The following is a 21,981-nucleotide window of genomic DNA, read 5'->3' on the forward strand; positions in this document are numbered from 1 at the left end:
AATTTGAATTTGTTCGAATTAGCCTGCTGAGTTAAAGCAGGCAGTGGCTTTGGGAGTTTTCAAGTCTCAGGCAAGGCTACTCATTACATGAGCAGTGTTCACTAAATAACCGCCAGTCATTCTATACCCCCAATATAACCTTTACTGCTTACAACAGAAAATAGTGAACTTGTTGTTAACCCCACAATGACTATACCTGACCTGATACTGACACCCCTCGAACAAACACATTAACAAACACATGCACAATAGCTTGTGAGTGTGTTATGTGAAGGTAAAAGTGTTTAAACATTAATAGAGATATATGTAGATGGGGGGCGTCGAGATTGTATCGTCAACCAACGAGAATCGGTCATTCCAAAGCACAAGACAGAGAAGAAAAGGGGTGAACAGGAGGAGGGTAGGTGGGGGAAGTGAACGCGCGAGGGAGCGAAGTGAGGCAGAGCTCATTCAGTCGGATTGTTGAGCACCGGAGCTCCACGGATTACTGTGATAGAAATCCGTCTGTTTGGTTTCTGCTGCTGCGCTCGCTCATGCCCTGGACACACTGAAGGCTTGGCTTTTCAGCGGTCGAACATCTCTGAAGCGGATGCGCGAGACTCAGAGAAGGGAAAAGAAGAGACTGAACTTATTTCCCAATAACTCCGTGATTGAAAATAAAGGTGAGGCGATTATTATTATGCATGCACATTACATGTTTACAGGACATGAGCTTTTGCCTATAAAGGGGATAATAATAATAATAATAATAATAATAATAATAATAATAATAATAATAATAATAATAATCATAATAATAATAATAATAATGGCAGTAGACCTAATACATTAATGACAAATGATAATTATGATAATAAGCCCACGATAATTAATGATATAGGCCTACCTGATTATTTTGATTATAGGTTAATTAAAATCATTATTATAATTATTGTTACTGTCATTATCATTATTATTATTATTATTATTATTATTATTATTATTATTATTATTATTATTATTATTATTATTATTATTATTGTCCATGCTTCTTTACACCAACTTAAAGTAACGTCTTATTGTGGTTAGCCATCATATGGTCCAAACGCCCATATACTGCACTTATAATGGCTTGGTCAGGAACAACGTGTTGGAGCGCGCTCCTCCCTTAAGCAATGCTCCGCACTTCACATTACGCGTGTGGGCTAAACAGGTGCATGTGGACTCAATTTTAGGCAGCACATCAATTTGCACTCCCTCTAGACTCCAAAAAACATCTGCCAATTGCTATATTGTCTTCATATTGTTTTATACAGGCCTACTAAATGATTCACCTGCAACTAAAAGCTACAATTCAAGATGTGTTTCTGTCATGAAACACTCTCATCTAGTCTACTTGTCAGTCGCGAATGTTTGCAGACAATGTGTGGTAATTACGTCACGATATGTCGTGCATCTGGGCTTCAAATTGCGTTAATATAATCCTTCTCCCAAACGGCTCCACCGCTCCATACCTCTGTGCCAAAGCGCGCATTTTGCGCGAGCTGCATCATATTTGTTGCGCCGCGCAGCATTCCCACGTGTGTGGCAGGTAGCCTGCCAGGTCTTACTCAACCCGAGACAGAGAGAACGATGAGAGAGATCATTGATGGGAAGTTTGTTTTAGTGTTTTATGTCTGAGCTCTTCTAGCGGTCATTCAGTATCTTATCGGTCATTCAGTATCTTATCAGTTAAGTCAATCAGCTAATAAGTAGCCTACAACATGGCCATATCCTTTGTGTAAATCGTTCCAAAAATGATGTTTGGTAAACATTTATATATTAGTCATTTAGCAGACGCTCTTATCCAGAGTAATTTACAGTTTTAGTGCGTGCATACACTTCTCACACTGGCCCCCCGTGGGAATCGAACCCACAACTCTGGCGTTGCAAGCACCATGCTCTACCAACTGAGCTACAGGTGTTAAACAGAGTTATATTGCATTGACTATGAGTAATAAAGGCTTTGTTTTCTAGGAGTCTACCTGGTCTGTTGTTACTGTAGCCCAAGGGTGGGAAACTGGCGGTCACCTCAAATCTTGATTTGAGGTGACCGCCAGTTTCCCACCCTTGGGCTACAGTTCCAATTAATTAATTTGTATTTATTTAAAAAACAATATATATATATATATATATATATATATATATATTTATATATATATATACAGTATATATATATATATTGTTTTTTAAATAAATACAAATTAATTAATTGGAACTCAGTTGGAGTCTCAACTTACTGTTGTGTTGGAATAGTAGAATACACAAGGTGCAATTTCGAAATTTGGTTGTGCATTAGCAGTTTTTGGCTTGTTATGTCAGTCACTGATAGTCAGTTTTAGATTTGCTAAGTGGGTTTGGATTGGATGTGGGTGCACAGACCCGCGAACAACTGTGGCCCCTCATGATGAGTTCAGATTTGTTGTAGCCCCTACCCCCATCAAAGTTGCCCATCCCTGACCTACACACTTGAAGAACATTAACCCTAACATTTAGCGGGAAAAACATGTTAATTTTCCTTTTGTGCAAATTGACAAATTGATACATTTTGTGAAGATGGAAGGCAAATGTTAAGTGCTATATATTTACCACCCCTTCCTTGAACCAATCACTTCACACCCCATCCCCTCATTCAATTGCGCACTCATGCACGCAAGATTTGGTTGGGCCCCCCCTCCCACCTCATTGGCAAAACATTTTAGTGGCCCCCCTTTTAAATGGTGGAGATTTAAAAAAATTGTTTTAAAGTTAATTTCCTGGAATTCTATACATTTTGCCATGGTGCATAGAGAAAATGTTGCTACATAAGACCAAATCGAGCCGGTCAGTCACAAATACCTTGTCATTTAAGTACCGTAAAATAAAGTACTCCTAGCACATGCTTTGTTAGAAAGGAGAGGGATGTAGGTGCCAGGTGAGCTATTCCAACCCAGAAATAGACCAAAGGATATGTGCTACAATTAGAATTTACTTAACCATACTCCATAGGTCCCCTGTAGCTCAGTTGGTAGAGCATGGCACTTGCAACGCCAGGGTTGTGGGGTCGTTTCCCACGGGGGGCCAGTATGAAAAATGTATGCACTCACTAACTGTAAGTCGCTCTGAATAAGAGCGTCTGCTAAATGACTAAAATGTACATGATAGTTACTTTAATGACATTGAGAAGGTTATCTTCTGCACTCAACATGTCTGTGCCTATCCCTTTCCGTCTGTCCTATCCATTTTCCCACCAAACCACTTTCTCTCCAGAATAGCCTTGTAGCACCTTTGAGTTATTATACAATCCACATGAGGTTCATTGTGTGTGGCTGGTAACTGCTCTCATGTTTTCCTCTATGGTCATGGGTCATAAATGGAGGATCGGCAGGTAGCCTAGCGGTTATTAAGAACATTGGGGCAGTAACCGAAAGGTTGTTGGTTCGAATCCCTGAGCTGAATAGGCGAAAAATATGACGCTGTGCCCTTCAGCAAGAACTTCATCCTAGTTGCTCTGGAGAAAAAATGTTGCAAGTTTTCAGCAATTTTATTCATTTTGCCATGGGGTGGAGAGAAAATGGTGCAATTGCATAACATATTTCATGCAATTCTACCCATTTTGCCATGGGGTGGAGAGACATTTTTGCAGTTTTAATTGTAATTCCTGCAATTCTACACATTTTGCCATTACTTATGCCATGTTTATATGATATCTGAGTGAGAGTGACGAACAAAATCAATGGGGGCCCCATGGATGTCACATGACCTGAGTGCCCGGTCGGTATTCGGCCATAATTACTACAAGTTTAGATAGCTGGATAACTTACCAATCTAAACAATGTTTGCTGACATGGCTTATTGAGTGACTGTCAGTGACTGGCATAACAAGAGAAAAACTGCTGACGCACAACCACATTTTGAAATTGCACCTTGTGTATTCTACTGTTCTAACTCTCAACAGTAAGTTGAGACCCTGACTGAGTTTTTAGTCAGGTGCTGCCTAGCGGCCGCGAGGTCCTCTCACACACACACACACACACACACACACACACACACACACACACACACACACACACACACACACACACACACACACACACACACACACACACACACACACACACACACACACACACACACACACACACACACACACAATCGCCTCCATGGAAACATACTCTCTTCACACTTTATTGCATTCATATTACTCTGACAGCCTTTAGTTTGAACACAACCAGAGGACATGTTTGCAGATGCAACATCAATCGCTGCTTGGGTGACGGTGGTGGTCGAAGCCAGGAAGAGTGGAGGTGTCTGTCAGGCCTTCAGGGGCTTTGATAATGCATATAGAAGATTATGTGGGAGTCAGTCTGTAGGGACAGTGGTTTGCTGAAGCTATGTCTTCAGGCCAGGATCTGGTAAAATTGTGGCCGTGTAATTTTAGGGAGAATATGAAGGGGAAAGTGGAAATTGTCCATGCGTCTAATATGCTTTGTCTTGAGCCCGGGTGCTGCTCTCATAGACTACAGCACTCGCTGGCTGCTTCCATACATTAATGAATACACAGCAGACATTCAGGGGGAGCTTAATGCACGCTCAAGTGCACAGTGTGCCATTTCATGTATGTGTGTATCTGGAAAGGGATTGGTCTGTGCACACAAGCATGTGTGTGCATCTCGCAAGGGACTGTCTCCAGTGTCAACAGCCATTTACAATAATCTATATGAATGTGTTTCTGTGAGAATGATTCTAAAGAGGAGACTCACATTATGTTTGTCATAGCATTCTCCAGTATTTGTACTCCCTGAACAAGAGGAGGAGAAGGAGCTGTCCTGTCCTCCTTGATCTTGTGATTTCCTAGAGGGCTCTCTTGGTCTGATTGGGGTGTCTGAGGCTAGTCTGTTAACCTGGGAAAAGGAGCTGGATTACTATGGGAGATTATTCGTTTTAGGGAGATTATGCAGAATCCTTCCTTGATTACGCTATGCATTGCCTATGGTGCTCTGTAGAGGAACAAAATAAAACCCAATAAGACACACACACACACACACACACCAAACCCTAATTCTAACCCTAACCCTAATTTTAACCCTAAACCTTAAACTGTCCTTGTGGGGACGTGGGAAATGTCCCCACGAGGGAGGAGTTCCCTTGTTTTACTATCCCAGAGGAGACCTTTAGGGAGTTCAGGTACCCACAAGGATAGTAATACAAGACTACACACATGCGCACACACACACACACACACACACACACTAGGTTAAACCCTGGAGCGGTGCTGATCCAAGTGGACAAAGCCAAAACCATATTAATCAGAATCTATTATCTTAAACATCTGTGAAGAAATGTTAGTTTAATTAGTGTACATGTCACTCATGGGGGAGGGGGGCATGTGTTTGCGTGTGTGTCTTCAGTCTCTGCTTCTGGGCAGGCTAAACACATGTAGGGGACAAGGGAGATGTAATGATTTGCTAACCAAGGCAGATTGGAAATATGGGAGGAATAGGGAGAAGCTGCTCAAATTAACCAAAACATAAAACCGTGTATGCTTTTTTTGCACTAATTGATTGCTCTTTAATATATAGCAAGAACATAGATGTCTAATATAGCAGGCATCCAACTACTATTTTCAAAGCTTTTCCACCCTAATTGAAAAGGGTGCCTTCCCCTGTGACGCTGTGGAAGTAGGAGTGGATGAATTCCACTGTAATATTAAGGTCTGATAGACTGGGAAAGAGATAACCAATAAACAAGAAATAAATCAAATAAATGAAACTGCCTTCACGCTGGTGCAGATTTTGTTGAAGAAAGACTATACATTAACATCAACACTAGGTTCTCCACATGGGGTAGACAACAAAGCATTATTATTGTTACATCAGCCAGGCTCGTTCGCATGGCGCAAAGATTACTCACATTTGAGTGTGTGTGTGTGTGTGTGTTCACTTGGTAATTGAGTTCAGGCAGAATGGAGTGAAACACTTTCATTTTCTGGCAGCGGAGGAGAGAAATGTATATGTGAGAGAGAAAGAGAGGGAGAGAGAGAGAGGGGGAGAGAGAGAGGGAGAGAGAGAGTGAGAGAATGATAGAGAGGGGGAGAGAGAGGGAGAGCGAGGGAGGTAGAGGGTACACAGAGTGATCTATCAGGCATTTTATTTGGAGGAGAGGAGTGAAATGGGCAGAGGGGTGACAGTGGTGTTGGAGGTAGAGAGACAGTGGTGTTGTTGATGGTGGGTGGGTGGGGGGTTGATGGAGGTAGAGAGACAGTGGTGTTGGTGGTGGTGGGTGCGGGGTTGGTGGAGGTAGAGAGACAGTGGAACACAGTGTGATGCTGGGCGTAGCTCTGTGTGCTGAGAGGGTGAAAGTCTGAGGCCACGAGGGGGTCACAGGGCTGTGCCAGCCTCCTAGACGTTAGGCATCTGTTACCTGTCACCGAGTGTGGGGAGTAGGGAAGAATAGAAAGAAAGAGACAGTAAAATATGCAGAATAGGGTGAGATAAGAGAGGGAGGGAAAGCAAAGATGAGAAATTAGAGTGTGCATTTGTGTCTGTGTGTGTGAGTGTGTGTGTGTGTGTGTGTGTGTGTGTTTGTGTGTGTGTGTGTGTTTGTGTGCCTCCATTCATAGGGCTTCACTGTGGGCTCGCTGGCATTCTGTAGCATCTAGTGCTTGAGTAATCCCCCTGGGAACATGCAGAAGCTGCCAAAGTAACATCCAACTCCTTTTTCACCGTTCACCACCCTCTTCTCTCTGTATCTCCCTTTCCTCTCCCCTGCATATACTGTATCTCTCTCCCTCCCCTGTCTCCTGTCTAACTCTGTTTTTCTTCCTCTCCTCTCCCCTGTCTATCTCTCTGTCTTTCTCTCTAATCTCCCCTGTCTATCTCTCTGTCTCTCCCTGTAATCTCCCCAGTCTATCCCTTTGTCTCTCCCTGTAATCTCCCCTGTCTATCCCTCTCTCTCTTCCTCTAATCTCCCCTGTCTATCCCTCTCTCTCTTCCTCTAATCTCCCCTGTCTATCCCTCTGTCTCTTCCTCTAATCTCCCCTGTCTATCCCTCTGTCTCTCCCTCTAATCTCCCCTGTATATCCCTCTGTCTCTCCCTCTAATCTCCCCTGTCTATCCCTCTGTCTCTCCCTCTAATCTCCCCTGTCTATCCCTCTCTCTCTTCCTCTAATCTCCCCTGTCTATCCCTCTCTCTCTTCCTCTAATCTCCCCTGTCTATCCCTCTGTCTCTTCCTCTAATCTCCCCTGTCTATCCCTCTGTCTCTTCCTCTAATCTCCCCTGTCTATCCCTCTGTCTCTTCCTCTAATCTCCCCTGTCTATCCCTCTGTCTCTCCCTCTAATCTCCCCTGTATATCCCTCTGTCTCTCCCTCTAATCTCCCCTGTCTATCCCTCTGTCTCTTCCTCTAATCTCCCCTGTCTATCCCTCTCTCTCTTCCGCTAATCTCCCCTGTCTATCCCTCTGTCTCTTCCTCTAATCTCCCCTGTCTATCCCTCTGTCTCTCCCTGTAATCTCCCCAGTCTACCCCTCTGTCTCTCCCTCTACTCTCTGTCCCTTCTCTCCTGTCTCTTTCTCTTTCGCCCCTGGTCACCCGGTTTCATCATCCCATCTGTTTTGCCTCTCTCCCTCTCTTCTCATCTCCTTCCCTGTCTTTCTCACTCTCCCCCTGGTCCTTTAATTTAATCAATCCATCTCTTTCCTTTTTTCTCCTTCTCTTTTACTGTCTCGTCCTCTTTCCCTCACTGACACTTTTCTTCTCTTTATCTCTAGCACTCTACTCTACTATTCTTCCTATCTGCTTTATATGACTCTCCCTTTTCTAAAGGATACTTGCTCTTTTTGCAGCTGTAGTCCTTCTGTAACTCATGTTACAGTCGTCAGTGAGCTGAGAAAGAATGATAGCCCTTTCACATGGGTTGCACAAACAAAAGCCCCTTTCCTCACTCCTTTACCCTCTGTATGACTGCACCACAACAGACACACAGGCATTCGCCAGCCTGCCTACCCGCCTTCCTGCCCACTCGCCTGCCTACCTGCCCATGGTCGGCACGCCGATAGATCTCCGCTGGTCATAGCGAAAACATTTTCTTCCATTTTAAATATCTATTATTCTGGGTACTTGTGGATAGCCTGTATAAGAAATAATCTAGTCCCAATTGTATTTTTCATAGCTGTTTGCTGTTTCCTCACCTTCTCTCTGCAGTTTGATTCTGTCTTGAATAATGAATCCCTCGAGGCTTGCTTTCAAGTGTTTGCTAGATTATCATAAACTGTGCTTCTAGGAAAGATGAATGGCATTACAGCTCACAACACTTCTAAATATAGTGTGATAAAGCTATCGCTAACACAAACAAGCTGTTTGGGTTTTATCTTCCCTGGTTTGGTGCCCAGGAGAGGGGCAAAGTACACAGGTGGACAGTTGTCACATGGAACATTTTTTACAGTAGAACATTACAGCACTGTAGCGGAAAGGTTGTATTTCCTTTCCTTTTACAGAAAAACTGACAGGTTTCCATTGGGCATATATTTTACAGTAGTCTGCCTTAGCTGAACGTGATAGTAATGGCTAGTGAAATTGAAAGGCTGCTCCTGGATTTAATCCAACATTTGTTCCTATTTACAATTTGTAGGCTAGCTGATAACGGTCAAGGCATAAAAAAGGTAGGAAGTTACAGGTGCAAAGTAGGCCAACTCTGAGGTTAGATCAAATGTCAGTCTAGAATGTCCCTTACTGTCACGCCCTGACTCAAGGGACTCGTATTTGTTGAGTCAAGGTGTGTATTTTCTGTGTTGTGTTTTGCTATGTTGATTTTCTATGTTTAGATCTAGTATGTGTATATCTATGTTGGCCGTTGTGGTTCCCAATCAGAGGCAGCTGTAGCTCGTTGTCTCTGATTGGGGACCATACTTAGGCAGCCTATTGGCACTAGTGGGTTGTGGGATCTTGTTCCGTGTTAAGGTATGTTCTGTTGCGCTGCCTTGGACTTCACGTATCGTTTGTTTATTGTTTTGTCGTTGTGTTTATTCGTTAATAAACATGTATGCATATCACGCTGCGCCTTGGTCCATCCCGTCTGTAAACGATCGTGACAGAAGATCCCACCAAACGAGGACCAAGCAGCGTGCCCAGGAAGAGCGAGTAGCGATGTCACAGGTGGGCAAATTGTGGTCATGGGAGGAGATATTCGCGGGGAAAGGGCCATGGGCGAAGGTAAATACCCAGGCAGGAGAGGAGAAACGGCGCCAACCGTGCCGACGACGGAGACCCGAGAGGCAACCCCAATAAAAAAAAAATTGGGGGGCACACGGTGTGGACGACGAGGCAGCAGGAGGCCGTTAAAGGGCAGATCTGCAGATTAGGAGAGGAGGCCACCATGTTACGGGGGCTATTGGTTCAGAGGGAGCAGGAGTTATTCGGTCAGAGGGAGGAGCTACAGGAGGCAAAAAGGGAGAAGGAAGGTGTAGAGGCACGGCGAGAGGAGCTGGTTAGGCAGCAGAAGGAGCGGGGGTTTATAAAGGAACCCAGTCCCGCTCCTCGCACCAAGCAAGTGGTGCGTGTCGCCAGTCCGGTCCGGCCCGTTCCTGCTCCTCGCACTAAGCCAGTGGTGCGTGTTCCCAGTACGGCCCGGCCTGTTCCTGTCCCTCGCACCAAACCAGTGGTGCGCGTCGCCAGCCCGGCCCGGCCTGTTCCTGCCCCTCGCACCAAGCGAGTGGTGCGCGTCGCCAGCCCGGCCCGGCCTGTTCCTGCCCCTCGCACCAAGCCAGTGGTGCGCGTCGCCAGCCCGGCCCAGCCTGTTCCTGCCCCTCGCACCAAGCCTGTGGTGCGTGTCGCCAGCCCGGCCCGGCCTGTTCCTGTTCCTCGCACCAAACCAGTGGTGCGCGTTGCCAGCCCGGCCCGGCCTGTTCCTGCCCCTCGCACCAAGCCAGTGGTGCGCGTCGCCAGCCTGGCCCGGCCTGTTCCTACTCCCCGCACCAAGCCAGTGGTGCGCGTCGTCAGCCCGGTCTGGCCCGTTCCCGCTCCCCGCACCAAGCCAGTGGTGCGTGTGTCCAGTCCGGCACGGCCCGTGCCTGTTCCACTCCGGAGCCAGAGCAGTCCGCTCCACCGGTGCCTGATCCAGCTCCGGTTAGCTGCTCCACTCCGGAGCCAGAGCAATCCGCTCCACCGGTGCCCAGTTCAGCTCCGGTCAGCTGCTCCACTCCGGAGCCAGAGCAATCCGCTCCACCGGGGTCCAGTCCAGCTCCGGTCAGCTGCTCCACTCCGGAGCCAGAGCAGTCCGCTCCACCGGTGCCTGATCCAGCTCCGGTCAACGGCTCCACTCCGGAGCCAGAGCAGTTCGATCCACCATCGTCGGGTCCAGCTCCAGTCAGCGGTTCCAGTCCAGACCCAGACATCAGCCCCTCTCAAGGTTCGGGTTCTCCCACACCAGCGTCCAGACAGGGCTTGGTACGTCGTGGGAGGAAGGAGAGGGGAAGCAGCGCGCCGAGTTCCAGACCAGACCAGGGGTGCAACAGGGAGGTGGAGAGTAAGTGGTGGTCACGCCCGGAGCCGGATCCGCCTCCGAGGCGGAATGGCCACCCGGCCCCTACCCTGTTATGTTTATGTGGCGCGGTCGGAGTTCGCACCTTTGGGGGGGGATACTGTCACGCCCTAACTCAAGGGACTCGTATTTGTTGAGTCAGGGTGTGTATTTTCTGTGTTTTGTTTTGCTATGTTGATTTTCTATGTTTAGATCTAGTATGTGTAGATCTATGTTGGCCGGTGTGGTTCCCAATCAGAGGCAGCTGTAGCTCGTTGTCTCTGATTGGGGACCATACTTAGGCAGCCTATTGGCACTAGTGGGTTGTGGGATCTTGTTCCGTGTTAAGGTATGTTGTGTTGCGCTGCCTTGGACTTCACGTATCGTTTGTTTATTGTTTTGTCATTGTGTTTATTCGTTAATAAACATGTATGCATATCACGCTGCGTCTTGGTCCGTCGCGTCTATAAATGATCGTGACACATACAAACAGTGAGATAGCTATCTAAATCAATATGTGTAAGGAGTTCTGACAAACTCTTGCAGATCAAAGTGTACAAGATGGACTCTAACTCGCAGAATTCCATGCATTTTCCTCACATAGATTGTTTGCGTCAGATCAAACTGTACTTGTGTATTGGTCAATATTCTATAGTTTTAGTGGAATCTTATTGCACTATGAATGGTTTCAAAATTTCAAGTGCGCTTCTCTTGAAAGGCATCCTGTCGTGTGACTTAGATACCCATGATCTCAAGGACGGAAGTCCAAGATTAATATTTGTATGGAGGGGGTGGCAGGGGTGGGCTGGGGGGCTAGTATAGGCCAGAAGCAATGTGAATTGCTTGCCCCCCTCTCTCTCTTCAAACCCCAAATCACCAATGATCCCCTTGGCACCCGCTCCAGCGGAATTCAGGCCAGCGGGGACGGTGCACTCTTTTTGTTCCTTCTCTTGGCTCCAAGGCCCATGCCACTAAGAACAATCCCCCATTGTGGGGAAACAAAAGAATCATAATTATTAAAGCACATTAAGGAATCATTAAAAACAAATGGAAGACCTCATCTGAACAATTGTAGCACGTCAGACTCCGAGCGGTCATCAGATGGACACAGCATTGAGAGTGGGGATTGTTTTTTGGCACTCACTCTCTTGCACATAAACCAAGCTGTTGGTGAGTACCAGATCTTGTTGGTGATAACAGAAGATTGGTTGGAGTTTTATGCCATAAATAAAAAATTATACTATTCAGCATATACAGATGTAGTATCTTAATTTGATCGCCCTGTTTTTACAGGAAAGTTCCTTAACAGCAGTGTATTTGAGGTTTAAAAAGGTTTCTAAAGTTTGTAATTTCCACTATCAACCCTTACAAAAATGTCCACACATTAATTCACATTTCCTGTTGCTGCAGGACTATTTTCTTGCTTTGAGAAACTGGTCAAATTAAGATCCTATATATGTACATGTTTGCATGAGACATCCTGGTGATGTTCAGTAGAGTGAGTGGATTTCTATTGTAGAAAGTAGGACCCCAGTCCCACTAGGCCATCCTGTCTCTCTCTCTCCAGTGAAACCACTCAGTAGGGAACAAGAGAGGTGTCTCCACAGGCACTCCACAGGGAGCTGTACAAAAATAATCTGACAAACAATATCTGACCTCTCTCAAGCACCTCCTCTCCTCCTCCATCACCCCCCCCGCTCCTTCTCTCCCTTCCTTCCTCTTGCTTTCCTCCCTTTTTTCTCTCCCCCAAATCCTCAATTTATTGTCGTAATGGTCCTGTGAGGCAGGTTTGTGTGCTGTTTTGTGCAGCTCAGGGGGATCGGTGGGCATTAATGTCCCTCTTGACTATGTCAATAGCCCGGGCTGTGGGAGTATAGAGCTGAGCTGCCACTTGTCTGCTTAATCGCAGAGAGCTCCATCACTTTCAGACACTCCGGGAGCCAAAATGGGGACATGCATGAGAACTTCAGCACCAAGGACAATGGCCACACTCTGAAGAGTAACCACGACACCCTGGGCCCACCTCCCTCTCCTTCCGGAGGTCCCTCCTTTCCCTCTTTTTTATCCCTACCCCTCTCCCCCAGAACCCCTAATACTTCCCTATCATCCCTACCCCATAGCCCCCAACCTCCCTCCTGTACTCCCCACTCCCCTTCCCACACTCATACCTCAGCCTATCCCCAAGCCGAGCCGATGGAGATACAGCCCTGTTTTGTTTACCTCACTGCTTTTCCAGCGGAACACACAACAATCTCTCTCTCCCTCTCTCTCGTCTTTTAGTTCTGAAAAGGGGGCTGACAAACAGGCAATGTTTGTCAGCCCCCTTTTCAGAACTAAAAGACGAGAGAGAGGGAGCGAGAGAGGGAGAGAGAGAAAAAATACACAAAAAAACCAGAAGAAACAATTAAAAACCTCTTGTGAACCCTGCGATATAGCGGTTTCCCAGCCCTGGGGCCTGTGAACTAACTTGGAGGCCTCTAAAGTGGTCCATTTTGCCAGCGGGGTTGGCGTGTTCCAAGAGCGCCTCGCCTCAATCGCTGACCAACACAGAGGGGGTTTTGTTCCAGGCTTCTTGGCTCACCACACTATGCACTGGTTAATTAGGACCTGCATTAATTTATCTATCCATCCATCTGTCCACCTACAGTAGGCCTCGTTACTCCACTGCCCTCTCTATCTAAGCATTGCCCATCCACCTGTCATTTTGGATGGATTGTTAGACACATTTGGAATTGATAAGTGTATAATTGTGTGCTGCCGTGAGTATTACCATATGTAACTCTGTGTTGTTGTTTTTATCGCACTGCTTTGCTTTATCTTGGCCAGGTCGCAGTTGTAAATGAGAACTTGTTCTCAACTGGCTTACCTGGTTAAATAAAGGTGAAATAAAAAATAAATAAATAAAAATATTGTATAGTATCGGAGTAGGGAGAGGCAATGGGAGCCACTGAATGTGGTGTCTCCATATTTGAACTGCAAGTCAACTAGGGCTGTGGCGGTCATGACATTTTGTCAGCCGGTTATTGTCATGCAAAAGCCTGCCGATCTCATGGTAATTGACCGTTAATTAACATAAACACATTTAGCATCTCCAGGCCTCCACCATACAAGCTGCATACAAGCCACTGATACAGGCCTTTGGAACATCTACATTTAAATAAGTCCAAAAAATATTTTTAATATACAGCATCACAACAAATCCATTATTTATTTTAGTCACATCTAAAGAAACATTATGATATGATGAAAATGTATTTCAGAAGAACATAATATGAGTTGGCCTACAGTATGCGGCAGGTAGCTTAGTGGTTAAGAGTGTAGTACCAGTTACTGAAAGGTTGCTGGTTCTAATCCCTGAACCGACTAGGTGAAAAATCTGTCGATATACCCTTGAGCAAGGCACTTAACCCTAGTTGCTCTGGATAAGAGCGTCTGCTAAATGACTAAAATGTATGCTTCTGTATCTGGCTATGCTCCATGCCATAGGGTGTAGGCTTTTTCATTTAGCTGATATGCTTATTAGTCCTGTGCCATTATTGGATATTATATGATTTTATAGTAAAAATAACGTAATTGAACTTAGCTGAATGAAATAAAAAGGATATTTTTCCCATTCCGGAGCGAGTGCGCATATGAAGTGGCTATGTTGAGCATAAAAGTGATCATTTAAAACAGGACCTATATGCCAGATTTAGAGTTATTTAGCAACTTTAGTTTTGAATGATACAAACCTTAGAATGTCTTAAAAATCAAAACATATACAGTGGGGAAAAAAAGTATTTAGTCAGCCACCAATTGTGCAAGTTCTCCCACTTAAAAAGATGAGAGAGGCCTGTAATTTTCATCATAGGTACACGTCAACTATGACAGACAAAATTAGAAAATAAAATACAGAAAATCACATTGTAGGATTTTTAATGAATTTATTTGCAAATTATGGTGGAAAATAAGTATTTGGTCAATAACAAAAGTTTCTCAATACTTTGTTATATACCCTTTGTTGGCAATGACACAGGTCAAACGTTTTCTGTAAGTCTTCACAAGGTTTTCACACACTGTTGCTGGTATTTTGGCACATTCCTCCATGCAGATCTCCTCTAGAGCAGTGATGTTTTGGGGCTGTCGCTGGGCAACACGGACTTTCAACTCCCTCCAAAGATTTTCTATGGGGTTGAGATCTGGAGACTGGCTAGGCCACTCCAGGACCTTGAAATGCTTCTTACGAAGCCACTCCTTCGTTGCCCGGGCGGTGTGATTGGGATCATTGTCATGCTGAAAGACCCAGCCACGTTTCATCTTCAATGCCCTTGCTGATGGAAGGTGGTTTTCACTCAAAATCTCACGATACATGGCCCCATTCATTCTTTCCTTTACACGGATCAGTCGTCCTGGTCCCTTTGCAGAAAAACAGCCCCAAAGCATGATGTTTCCACCCCCCATGCTTCACAGTAGGTATGGTGTTCTTTGGATGCAACTCAGCATCCTTTGTCCTCCAAACACGACGAGTTGAGTTTTTACCAAAAAGTTCTATTTTGGTTTCATCTGACCATATGACATTCTCCCAATCCTCTTCTGGATCATCCAAATGCACTCTAGCAAACTTCAGACGGGCCTGGACATGTACTGGCTTAAGCAGGAGGACACGTCTGACACTGCAGGATTTGAGTCCCTGGCGGCGTAGTGTGTTACTGATGGTAGGCTTTGTTACTTTGGTCCCAGCTCTCTGCAGGTCATTCACTAGGTCCCCCCGTGTGGTTCTGGGATTTTTGCTCACCGTTCTTGTGATCATTTTGACCCCACAGGGTGAGATCTTGCATGGAGCCCCAGATCGAGGGAGATTATCAGTGGTCTTGTATGTCTTCCATTTCCTAATAATTGCTCCCACAGTTGATTTTTTCAAACCAAGCTGCTTACCTATTGCAGATTCAGTCTTCCTAGCCTGGTGCAGGTCTACAATTTTGTTTTTGGTGTCCTTTGACAGCTCTTTGGTCTTGGCCATAGTGGAGTTTGGAGTGTGACTGTTTGAGGTTGTGGACAGGTGTCTTTTATACTGATAACAAGTTCAAACAGGTGCCATTAATACAGGTAATGAGTGGAGGACCGAGGAGCCTCTTAAAGAAGAAGTTACAGGTCTGTGAGAGCCAGAAATCTTGCTTGTTTGTAGGTGACCAAATACTTATTTTCCACCATAATTTGCAAATAAATTCATAAAGAATCCTACAATGTGATTTTCTGGAGAAAAAAAATCTCATTTTGTCTGTCATAGTTGACGTGTACCTATGATGAAAATTACAGGCTTCTCTCATCTTTTTAAGTGGGAGAACTTGCACAATTGGTGGCTGACTAAATACTTTTTTCCCCAATGTATGGGCTGCATGGTGCGACTACAGGCTATTGATGATTTGAGAAAGTCGCAAAAAAAGCTTGTGCTCTGTTCCTTGCCTCAGGCTGCACAGCTTTTCTCTCATCAAGTGATCATATTTTCACTCATCAGACTATTCTTAATTTGAACTTGTCTTTACTAATATGTAAAATTAGTTTATATTTAGAATGGCCCATTATCAAATGGAAAGGAATAGGGGCGGGGGAATGCACTCAAATAGCGAATGGAGGACGCACGCTTTCCCGCCGGTCCGTTTTTTCAATTATGCTGGTTATGCTACTTCGGTTTTATAGCGGCGCATGTGCTTAATATGAGCAGCTGAGAAATAAATATAAGAACACTTATTTCACTCCTCTCATCAACCACTCTTTGAGGAGCAGGCTCTCTCTGCGTGACAGGTGGTATTCCGCCCAAACTCTGTATGCCATGGGCTCTCCAACCCTATTCCTGCAGCTACCCAGTGTTTAATTTTGGAAATCAGGTGAAATCTGTTCGGGCACATCGATATAGTAACATGTTTTCGCAACTAAACATATTTCACTAAACCGTTGACAGCCCACTTGAGAAAGGAATAAAGAAGAGTGAGGAGGCGATGGGAATGCACAGTGGTGAGATATTCTGTATAGGTAAAGGTAATGTCTCAGCCTAATAATTATGAAAATATAAAAATCCCTATTAGTAGGCTATTCAAATTCATTGCCTAGGCCTATACGTTCTCTCTCAGACTCATGGATAGAACATTTGGAGCGTAGTATAAGGTAACCAGTCCATCCAGTATGCATAATAATATAGTCCACACTCAAAAACGATTACTCCAATTCAATTAGTTTAATTTTGGAGTATAGGCTACCAAAGACATCTTAAATCAGTTTTATTTTATGTTTTTCTGCCATTAATAATATGCGGTAGGCTATGTATAACAGGACAATCATAATTCTAATTCAGGGTTTTTTATGGGCTTGGGCTCATATAAGCCTAGGCGTATGCAAAAGCTCTAATATGCATATGGAGATTTTGAATTAATCATCACCTTAGAAAGCACTGTCCATTTAATTGTGTTAGGCTTTGAAACAACATCCACAATGACCCTGTTTTACACTCAGTTACAACTTGCTGTTGAACTTCTTTCTTCAAAATGATCATCACAGTGAGGTGAGTTTTAAAAGCAATACACTGTTTTGATGATAAGTGTTTGATGTGATTTTCGATTGCATTTGCATTGATGTCTGAGTGGTTAGAGGGACAATAGAGCACTGAGTACCAAGCCATTAGGACTTGATGGTCGTTAGCAAGTTGGGTACTACCAAAGCATGTCCAGAGGGCATAACAGGAGATTACAGTAATAATAATAATATAATAATATGCCATTTAGCAGACGCTTTTATCCAAAGCGACTTACAGTCATGCGTGCATACATTTTTTTTTTGTGTATGGGTAGTCCCGGGGATCGAACCCACTACCTTAGCGTTACAAGCGCCGTGCTCTACCAGCTGAGCTCAAGTGTCACGTGGAATTTTACTGCGGTCATGACATTTACGTTTACATTTACGTCATTTAGCAGACGCTCTTATCCAGAGCGACTTACAAATTGGTGCATTCACCTTATAGCCAGTGGGATAACCACTTTACAATTTTTTAATTTTTTTATTTGGGGGGTAAGGGGGGTAGAAGGATTACTTTATCCTATCCCAGGTATTCCTTAAAGAGGTGGGGTTTCAAGTGTCTCCGGAAGGTGGTGAGTGACTCCGCTGTCCTGGCGTCGTGAGGGAGCTTGTTCCACCATTGGGGTGCCAGAGCAGCGAACAGTTTTGACTGGGCTGAGCGGGAACTGTGCTTCCGCAGAGGTAGGGGGGCCAGCAGGCCAGAGGTGGATGAACGCAATGCCCTCGTTTGGGTGTAGGGACTGATCAGAGCCTGAAGGTACGGAGGTGCCGTTCCCCTCACAGCTCCGTAGGCAAGCACCATGGTCTTGTAGCAGATGCGAGCTTCAACTGGAAGCCAGTGGAGTGTGAGGGGAATGACTGCCGGTCATGACCCATGACTGCCGGTTTGTTGGTAATATGGTCACTGCAACAGTCTTAAACTCAACTTCATGTTGAGATGTGTAGGGCCCTCCAGGGGCCCTCCAAGTGTTAGCCTTCTGTGTTGTGCATTTTCCTGTGTATCTGTTCCACAGCAGGTGAGGACTGTTTTCTCATGCTAATACAATAGCAGCTAGTCTTTGATGAGAGGGATGCATGGTTTTCTACATTATAGGCTCTAGACCAGGATACTCCAACTGGCGGTGGTTTTATTTGGCCCCCCAAGTTTCCTGAGATGGTGTTTTTTTTATTTACATTTTAGTCATTTAGCAGACGCTCTTATCCAGAGCAACTTACAGTTAGTGAGTGCATACATTTTCATACTGGCCCCCCGTGGGAATCAAATCCACAACCCTGGCGTTGCAAACGCCATGCTCTACCAACTGAGCTACATAGGGCCTATTTTCATTGTTGGACATAAAAGATTGTAAAATCACCAGGAAATCAGCTCCAAGTGATTTTAATTTTAGAAATCTGTTCCCAATTATTCCCACGCATAATAGAGAGACAAATGTAAGCAAGGTTTGAAATGATGTTTTAGTCAAATATTATATCTGTTTGGGCTTCTTGCAGTCATTTTGCAGTCTACAAATTATTTGTAATTATGTTCCCGGCCCCCCGACCATCCGCTCAACAAAAAAAAATTGGGCTGTGGCTGAATCTAGTTGATGAGCCCTGCTCTAGGCCTTCTTATGACGGTTGGATGGTTTGAGTGTAGATGGCCCACTTATGGGGTGTGAATTGTTTTCTCATAATCACCTATAATGTGCAGATGTTGAGGTTTTCTTACAGTTTACTCTGAAGGCTGTTAAAAACTCTGGGAGTTGACATGGCAGCTATAAAAATGTATGCTATCCATGTTACTGTTTTGATTGATACCTTATCAATCATTTTAATTAAATGCATGGAGTGTGCTTGCAACCATATACAGTGCCTTCAGAAAGTATTCATACCCCTAGACGTATTACACATTTTGTTGTGTTACAGCCTGAATTCAAAATTGATTAAATATAGTTAAAATACTGGCTTAAATAAAGGTTAAATAAATAAATTAAATAAAAATAAATTCTGACCAGCCTCGAAACTGGGACAGCAATCAGGGCGTTGAGGACAATGGGGTCGTCCCTCTCCACCAGGTCCACGGGGTCGAACTGCTGGGAGAGCGCGTCAGGCTTGGTGTTCTTCGACCCCAGATGGTATGAGATCGTGAACCGGAACCTGGTGAAGAACAACGCCACCTGGCCTGCCGCGAGTTGAGTCTCTTGGCCCCCCTGAATGTAGGCTAAGTTCTTATGGTCAGTCCATACGACGAATGGATGGATGGTCCCCTCTAGCCAATGACTCCACTCCCCCAGGGCGAGCTTGACCGCTAGCAACTCAGGTTCCCCACGTTATAATTCCGCTCCGCCAGGGACAGCCGATGGGGGAAAAACGCGGGGTGAGTCTTTCCATCCGTGAGGACAGGATTGCTCCCACTGCAACGTCTGAAGCATCCACCTCCACAATGAACGGCAGGGATGGATCAGGATGCCCTAGGACTGGGGCTAATGTAAAGCGCCGCTTAAGCGCATCAAATGCGTTCATGTCAGGTGTCAGTGTGCAGCGGTAGGACGGAGTCAGGCGCAGGACACAGAACTGAGTAACAGACTAACTTTACTCGAAAAGAAACAATTCTAATTTCCACGCAGGGAAATACACCAGCTCACAGCAGTCATAAACGCAAAACAAAGAACAATCACGCACAAAACCATGAGGGAACCAGAGGGTTAAATAGGGAAATAATCATAACGTGATGGGAACCAGGTGTGTACAATAAAGACAAAACAAATGGAAAACAGAAATGTAGATCGGTGGCAGCTAGAACGCCGGTGACGACGACCGCCAATAGCCGCCCGCACAAGGAGAGGCACCAACTTCGGCGGAAGTCGTGACAGTACCCCCCCCCCTTGACGCGCGGCTCCAGCAGCGTGCCGACCCCGGCCTCGGGGACGACCCGGAGGACGAAACGCAGGACGAGCCGGGTGGAGACGGTGAAAACTCCTGCAGTAAGGAAGGGTCCAGGATGTCCTCCACCGGCACCCAGCATCTCTCCTCTGGACCGTACCCCTCCCACTCCACGAGGTACTGAAGGCCCCTCACCCGACGTCTTGAGTCCATGATGGCTCGCACAGTATACGCCGGGGCCCCCTCGATGTCCAGCGGGGGCGGAGGAACCTCCCGTATCTCAGACTGCTGGAGCGGACCAGCCACTACTGGCCTGAGGAGAGACACATGGAACAAGGGGTTAATACGGTAATCAGGGGGAGCTGTAACCTTTAACATACCTTGTTCAGTCTCCTCAGGACATTAAATGGCCCAACAAACCGCGGACCCTTCTGGCAGGGCAGGCGAAGGGGCAGGTTTCGGGTCAAGAGCCAGACCCAGACCCCGGTGCATACCCCGGGGCCTCACTGCGGTGGCGGTCGGCGCTCGCCTTCTGTCGCCTGATGGCCCGTTGCAGGTGCACATGGGCAGCGTCCCATGTCTCCACGGAGCGCCGAAACCATTCCTCCATTGCAGGTGCCTCGATCTGGCTCTGATGCCACGGTGCCAGGACCGGCTGATAACCTAGTACACACTGAAACTGAGACAGGTTAGTGGAGGAGTGGCGGAGGGAGTTTTTGGCCATCTCTGCCCAGGGGATGAAAGCCGCCCACTCCCCTGGCCGGTCCTGGCAATAGGAACGCAGAAACCTACCCACATCCTGGTTAACTCTCTCCACCTGCCCATTACTCTTGGGGTGAAAACCTGAGGTCAGGCTGACCAAGACCACCAGACATTCCATGAATGCCCTCCAGACCCTCGATGTGAACTGGGGACCCCGATCAGACACTATATCCTCAGCCACCCCGTAGTGCCGGAAGACAGAGCCTCCGCAGTCTGTAGGGCCGTAGGGAGACCGGGCAAAGGAAGGAGATGGCAGGACTTAGAAAACCAATCCACAACAACCAGGATCGTGGTGTTACCTTGTGACGGAGGAAGATCCGTCACGAAGTCCACCGATAGGTGTGACCACGGCCGTTGTGGAACGGGTAGGGGTTGTAATTTCCCTCTGGGCAGGTGTCTAGGTGCCTTGCACTGGGCGCGCACCAAGCAGGAGGAAACATAAACCCTCACATCCTTAGCTAAAGTGGGCCACCAGTACTTCCCACTAAGACAGCGCACTGTCCAACCGATGCCAGGATGACCAGAGGAGGGTGATGTGTGGGCCTAACAGATCAATTGATCGCGGACATCAGGCGGAACGTACAGATGCCCAACTGGACACTGGGTGGGAGTGGACTCCATACGTAACGCCCGCTTGATGTCCGGGTCAACCTCCCATACCACCGGTGCCACCAGGCAAGAAGCCAGAAGTGTGGAAGTGGGATCCGTGGACCACTCATCTGTGTCATACATCCGGGACAGAGCATCTGCCTTAGCGTTCTGGGAACCTGGTCTGTAGGATAGGGTGAAAACAAAACGGGTGAAAAACATGGCCCACCTTGCCTGGCGAGGGTTCAGTCTCCTCGCCGCCCGGATGTACTCCAGATTGCGGTGGTCAGTCCAAATGAGGAAAGGGTGTTTAGCCCCCTCAAGCCAATGTCTCCATGCCTTCAGAGCCTTGACAACAGCTAACAGCTCCCGGTCCCCCACATCATAGTTTCGCTCCGCCAGGCTGAGCTTCTTCAAAAAGAAAGCACAGGGGCGGAGCTTTGGTGGCGTACCCGAGCGCTGAGACAGCACAGCTCCTATCCCAGCCTCGGACGCGTCCACCTCTACTATGAATGCCAAGGAGGGATCAGGTGACCAAAAGCCCTGTCCACCCCAGCTGACCACTGCAGTCCCACCGGTCCCCCCTTCAGCAAGGAGGTAATGGGAGCCGCTACCTGACCAAAGCCCCTGATAAACCTCCTGTAGTAGTTGGAAAACCCTAAGAACCGCTGCAGCTCCTTTACCGTGGTTGAAGTCGGCCAATTACGCAC

General features: G+C 46.3%; 1 protein-coding gene across 3 annotated transcripts in view; it reads left to right on the forward strand.

The window, feature by feature from the left end:
• Positions 1–394: 394 nt before the first annotated feature.
• LOC121532202 (excitatory amino acid transporter 2) overlaps positions 395–21,981 on the forward strand; it is a 73,943-nt gene continuing 52,356 nt past the window's right edge. For 2 of the 3 annotated variants that reach the window (XM_041837989.2, XM_041837988.2), the window contains exon 1: positions 395–662. The gene's annotated coding sequence lies outside the window, so the exon portion shown is untranslated. The remainder of the gene's footprint in view (positions 663–21,981) is intronic. The other variant, XM_041837990.2, reaches the window with a different exon arrangement.

This window comes from Coregonus clupeaformis, chromosome 19, assembly GCF_020615455.1.
Source record: "Coregonus clupeaformis isolate EN_2021a chromosome 19, ASM2061545v1, whole genome shotgun sequence".
NCBI classification, from domain to species: Eukaryota; Metazoa; Chordata; class Actinopteri; order Salmoniformes; family Salmonidae; genus Coregonus; species Coregonus clupeaformis.